Source organism: Ranitomeya imitator, chromosome 1 (assembly GCF_032444005.1).
Source record: "Ranitomeya imitator isolate aRanImi1 chromosome 1, aRanImi1.pri, whole genome shotgun sequence".
Taxonomy (NCBI): domain Eukaryota; kingdom Metazoa; phylum Chordata; class Amphibia; order Anura; family Dendrobatidae; genus Ranitomeya; species Ranitomeya imitator.
The window spans coordinates 526,159,174-526,165,596 of record NC_091282.1 but is presented as its reverse complement, the minus strand read 5'-3'; positions in this window follow the sequence as shown (position 1 = coordinate 526,165,596).

Below are 6,423 nucleotides of genomic sequence, written 5' to 3'. Positions count from 1 at the left end.
GCGATGCGTCTGACATTGCATTCAATGGCGCCGTTAACGGACTACGGTACACCGCGTTATGCTGCGGTGTAACGTAGTCCGTTTAACGGAGACACTGAACACAATGTGAACCTAGCCTTAGGAACAAGGCTTGAGCTTCAGGGTCAGACTAGCGGTCCACTTGCTATCCCACAGTCAAATTGACACCGTAGCAGAGACTATACCAGCTGTGGCTCCACTAGTCGGTTGAACAGACCACATATTTGCATTTTAAAGTAAGTAGACAGATCGATCAATTCTTTGAAAAAAAAAAAAAAAATCCGCTATCCACTGGGCCCCAATTGACCTAACATTGGTAGAAAGAAATAATCATCTGAAAATGAAGATGCTTCTAAATTTTCTATATATTTTTCATTCTCAAGTTTCGATGTTTGCAGCCTTTCATAAAAATCAATTAATTTTCATGAGGGGCCACATGAGAGACCGTGACTGTTGTCAAGGGCCAAACCAATAGGTTGAAACTAATTCTACTGAATGTTAATATCAACATATTATAATTATATTATTGATAATTATATTATTAATTGTATCACTTAATATTGAGCAGAATTATTGTATATACTCTTGCATAAGCCAAGATTTTCAGCACTTTTTGTTTGCTGAAAACGCCCCTCTCGGCTTATACATGAGTCATTGCTGGCGGGGGTGCAGAAGACACCATACTCACCCTCCTGGAGTCATAGTAACATAGTTATTAGGGTTGAAGGAAGACTTTGAGTCCATCTAGTTCAACCCATAGCCTAACCTAACATGCCCTAACATGTTGATCCAGAGGAAGGTAAAAAAAAAACCATGTGGCAAAGAGTAAGCTCCACACTGGGGAAAAACATTCCTTCCTGACTCCACATACGGCAATCAGACTAGTTCCCTGGATAAACGTCCTATCAAGGAATCTAGTATATATACCCTGTAACATTATACTTTTCCAGAAAGGTATCCAGTCCCCTCTTAAAATTTAAGTAATGAATCACTCAATACAACATCATACGGCAGAGAGTTCCATAGTCTGACTGCTCTTACAGTAAAGAATCCGCGTCTGTTATTATGCTTAAACCTTCTTTCCTCCAGACGTAGAGGATGCCCCCTTGTCCCTGTCTCAGGTCTATGATTAAAAAGATCATCAGAAAGGTCTTTGTACTGTCCCCTCATATATTTATGTTAGGAGTCGAGTTCCCACCGCTGAACAGGGGGAATCTTGAGCTGCGGTCTCCCATTCTGTATCGGCTGCAGTGGAGCCTGCTCAGCGGAGATGTTGGTCCCAGTACCTCATTGAATCTGATACTGCGCAAAGTGTTACTGCTGCCTCTCTAGGCTCTGCTATTGTACCCTGCAGTGGAGGTCTAGGGTCACATGCTCAGGTATTGCAGCAACTTCCATTGGTCATCCAGGAAGGCCCTGTACCTGATCAAGTTCTGTGGCAGCCTTCCATTGGTCCTTCTAGGAAGGTCCTGAAGTTGCTGCAGCTATAAAAGGTTTTCATGACTGCACGGCCATGCCCTAGCATCAAATATGTACGAGCTCAGCACCAGTGTGGTCAGGGACCCGGCTGAAATAAGCCCCTAGAATGCTGGCACCTCCGGCGAGGAGTTTTTGTGTGTATGCAGTCAGGGACCCAGCTGAAATAAGCCCCTAGAATGCTGGCACCTCCGGCGAGGAGTTTCTCCTGAGTGAATTCAGGGCTGGCTAATAGCCATTAGAATTCCGGCTCCACCAGAGAGGAGCAGCGTGTTTGTTGGGACTGCATGACCACTGTCAGCTCTACTCAGTAGCTGTGTTCCCTGTGAGCTAAACAGGGCACTGCGTTCTCTTTACTACGGGCTCTGTGAAGTAACAGAGTTCATTTATACTAATATACTTCACCGCCTTACTTAGCAGCAGGTTCTTTCCTGCACGGTGGATCCCGGGTTGCGAACGCATCTGTCTCATCTAATAAATATATTCGGTGCGTTCCACCAACCCTAACAGTATACTAGCGCCAGGATCCGGCTAAGTAATGGCGGATGAACAGCGATTGCAGGGGTACATCCAGCTGCTGGAGGGCCGGTTGGCGTCTCTCGAGCGTACAACCTCAGCGGTGGATGTTACCGCAATAGGTGTTCAGGCTGTTAGCGTGGCTGCAGCAGCTTTACCCACTGCCACCACTGTTCCGACCTTACCTCACCTCCCGTTGCCTGAAAAATACTCTGGGGACAGAAAGTCCTGTAGGGGTTTCGTGAGCCAGTGTGGTATACATCTTGAGCTCCTGGCTGCACGTTTTCCCACAGAGCGGGCAAAGGTGGGATTCATAATCTCTCTCCTGTCAGACAGAGCTTTGGAGTGGGCTACGCTGCTGTGGGAACGCAACGATCATGTGGTGCGGAGTGTTCCTCGGTTTCTGGGCACTCTGAAACAGGTCTTTGTAGGACCTCAAGTCACCCATGATACGGCGCTCCAACTGCTGGCATTGACTCAGGGTTCGACCCTGGTCAGCCATTTTGCCGTCCACTTCCGGACATTAGCGTCTGAGTTGGAGTGACCAACTGTCACGGCCACTCCTTCCGCTCATTCTTACCCGCTGCGGCGCGCTCCTCCTGCAGGCGTGCGTCCTCTCCTTCATTCTCTGCTCTCTGGTTCTCGTCGGGTGCGCGTGCGCACCACCCACTCCAGCACTTCCTCTTTCTGATTTGCAGGCGCTCTGTATCTCCTCTCTGTGATCCTGGAGGACCGTGACCTGGAAGTCCTCCAGCACTCCATGTATATAAGGTGATTCCTTCCTCTACTCCTTGCCTGTCTGTCATTTGTGCTTCTGTGACTCAGGTCCACCATTGTCTTTGCTCTGCCTGTTCTGAGTCTCCGCTCTGTCCAGCTAGTTCAGCTTCTCTGCCTTCCCAGGCTTCCTTGTCTCCTCGTCCAGTCCAGTCCTCCCAGTGTCCTCTCCGTACTATGTAGTCTGGAGTCTCTGTCCTGTCCCGCTTCCTTTGTGTCTTCCCCTTCGCAGTTCTCCTTTGGTCTCACCGGTTCCCAGCTCTTACCTAACTGTACTTCATCTTGTCTCACTCTGTCCGTCCTGCGCCTAGCTTCTCTATCTTGTACTTCCTACTACCGTCTCTGGGTTCCAGCTTCTGCGGCAATAGTCTCCCTTGGGTCTGCCCCTAACGCTCCCTGTATAGGGGGTGGTCTACCTGGTCAGCTCACCCTTGGGAGGTTCGTTGTCGTGGATCTGCGGGTCCACCCCAGGTGTTCCAATATGACTGCACTCGGATGACATCTGAGTGCAGTCTGATTCTCACACCAGATAAAGCCCTCACTCCTGTATTTTTGAGGAGGCTGGCTGACCATGTGAAGGACGCTTTGGCTACTAGGGAGATTCCCGCCACACTGGAAGAGCTCATAGCTGTATCAACTCGCATAGACCTTCATTTTCATGAGCGAAGGTTGGAGCGAGCCCAGTGTAGGCAGAAGTTGTGGCTCGCTCCCACCTTCGCCAGACCTTTGGAATCTCCGGTCCAGGCGCCCGAGTCACATGAGGCCATAGAGGTGTCACGGGCAGGGTCCAAGTCCCGGTCCGCTCGTGCACTTAAGGTCTGTCATGTTTGCCAGCAGTCAGGACATCTTGCCTCCAAGTGTCTTCAGCGGTCGGGGAAACGTCAGCGTCTAGTGGCAGTTGGAGGAGGTACACTAGACACGGAGACATTTGCCTCTAAGTTGTCCTTCAAGGGGACAATTACCATAGGCCCATCCACTCTTATGGTAGAGCTATGCGTGGACTCTGAGGCGGAGGGTAATTTTATGTCATCCGCTTTCGCCCATTGACACGCAATACCCCTGGTCATGCTCGCCAAACCAGTAACCGTTTGAGTGGTAAATGCGTCGACACTACCCTCACAGATTACACACCAAACCATTACCTTCACTCTGTGTCTCCATCACATCAGAAGATTATCTCTCTATTAGTCATTCCTGAGGGAATTGATGAGGTCCTGTTGGGGATACCATGGCTATGCTATCATTCTCCTCATATAGAGTGGTCCTCAGGGAGAATTTTGTGATGGAGTAAATCCTGTGAGGGTAGATGTCAGAGGGAGTGCGTTCAGGTTGCTATAACAGAGGTACCCACAGATCTTTCCTCTCTCCCCAAGCACTATTGGCCCTATGCGGATGTGTTCTCCAAAAGGGCTGCGGAGACCCTTCCACCTCACCGCCCTTATGACTTTCCTATTGACCTCTTGCCTGGTGCTGAGCCTCCCCGGGGTCGAGTCTATCCGTTATCTCTCCCGGAGACGGAGGCAATGTCTCAGTACATCCAAGAGAATCTGGCAAGAGGATTCATTAGGAAGTCAGTGTCACCTGCAGGGGCTGGGTTCTTCGTGCAGAAGAAGAGTGGAGACTTACGTCCATGCATAGACTACAGGCGTCTTAACGTCATCACTCTTAAGAACAAGTATCCACTACCCCTGATATCTGAGCTTTTTGATATCAACGGATCCCAGTAATTCTGACATTATTTTCTCGCAACATATTGTACTTCATGATAGTGGTAAAAATTCTTTGATAGTACCTGCGTTTATTTGTGAAAAAAAATGAAATTTGGCAAAAATTATGAAAATTTCACAATTTTCCAACTTTGAATTTTTATGCAATTAAATCACAGAGATATGTCACACAAAATACTTAATAAGTAACATTTCTCACATGTCTACTTTACATCAGCACAATTTTGGAACCAAAATTTTTTTTTTTTAGGGAGTTATAAGGGTTAAAATTTGATCAGCAATTTCTCATTTTTACAACACCATTTTTTTTTAGGGACCACATCTCATTTGAAGTCATTTTGAGGGGTCTATATGATAGAAAATACCCAAGTGTGACACTATTCTAAAAACTGCACCCCTCATGGTGCTCAAAACCATATTCAAGAAGTTTATTAACCCTTCTGGTGCTTCACAGGAATTTTTGGAATGTTTAAATAAAAATTAACATTTAACTTTTTTTCACAAAAAATTTACTTCAGCTCCAATTTGTTTTATTTTACCAAGGCTTACAAAGAGAAAACCCCCCCCATAAAAAAGATACTTTATTAAATAACACAAAATAGAACAAAACCCCAAAAAGACAAGAAAGCCCTAAATACTCGGGCAATCCACCAAGGGAGAAAAAATTCTACCCACCTAGATAGTCTATTGGTAGGCTGGAAGACTATATAAAATAGGACCAATGTATACACTGATAATATACTGGTGGTACAAACGTGTGTTAACCTACATCAAATACCAAGGGTGCAAGGATATATGTGAAATTATCCCTACAGTAGATGAAAAAAATATCCCTGAGACTGTACACCTACCTAGATGCGGAGGTTGGCACCCTAGAAGATGAAACGAGAATGGCGCCCCCGCTCGTGCGATGGCTGACCCTAATCTCCTACTATCTCCCTATAAGGAGTAGAGCAGGAAAGAGAGGCCAGATGGCTGATAATGTTCAATGAAGTTTATGTGTTATGTGATTTACTAACACAGTCGGTCCTCCCCTCCAATGTGATGTTAGAAAAAAGGGATAGTACTTATAGATAAACCACGCACATATCACAAATCAAATCTTGGCATACCTAGTAATATGCCCTTATACACAGTACCAAGTGCAACAGAGATCCTATCCTCACCAGTCCCACCACAAATACATAAAAAGCCAAATACAAAACAGGTAAATATGCCGCGCCTAATATCCAAGAGTGTCACCACATATAACCACTCCACATAGCAGTACAAAGAATGTACAATATGCACAAAACGATACTTATCTGCTATGTTCGTATCAAATCAGTAGTGGACAGACCAATCCGGTGACACTTAGGCGGCTACAGGCACATAAACAACTCTCGAAGCGTTTCCCCCAACACGGGTTCATCAGGAGAGGTAAGAAGATAACATGGCAGTAGATAACATGGCAGTATGGAATTGTCCAGAAAATAGGGCTGCAAACGCTTACCCGCGGGTTCCACTGAAATAGTCGCGCCAATCACGCTAGCTTCCTGTTTAGAGAACATCCGTCAATACATCCGGTTTACAAGTAACAGGCCAGTGCGGTCAGATAACCAGAATAGAGCGACGCCATTGTACTGGAGCCGACAAACCACTCAGCCGAACGTATCAAACGCTAGAGGCTGCCAGGCCTGAAAACTAGGTGCAGCGCATGCGCAGGCGACAAAAGGCTTTAAACTAGCAGCCGCTACCGCGCACGCGCAAACGAGGCAAAGCGCCCTCCGCACAGTGTAGCAAGATATCAGCGCTACAAAAGAAAAGACCACTGCGCCTGCGCTGACAACCTGAGGACCACAAATAAAGAATATATATACGGTATGTAAACGAGGAAAACACGAAATACATAAAACATAAATAATAATTAAAC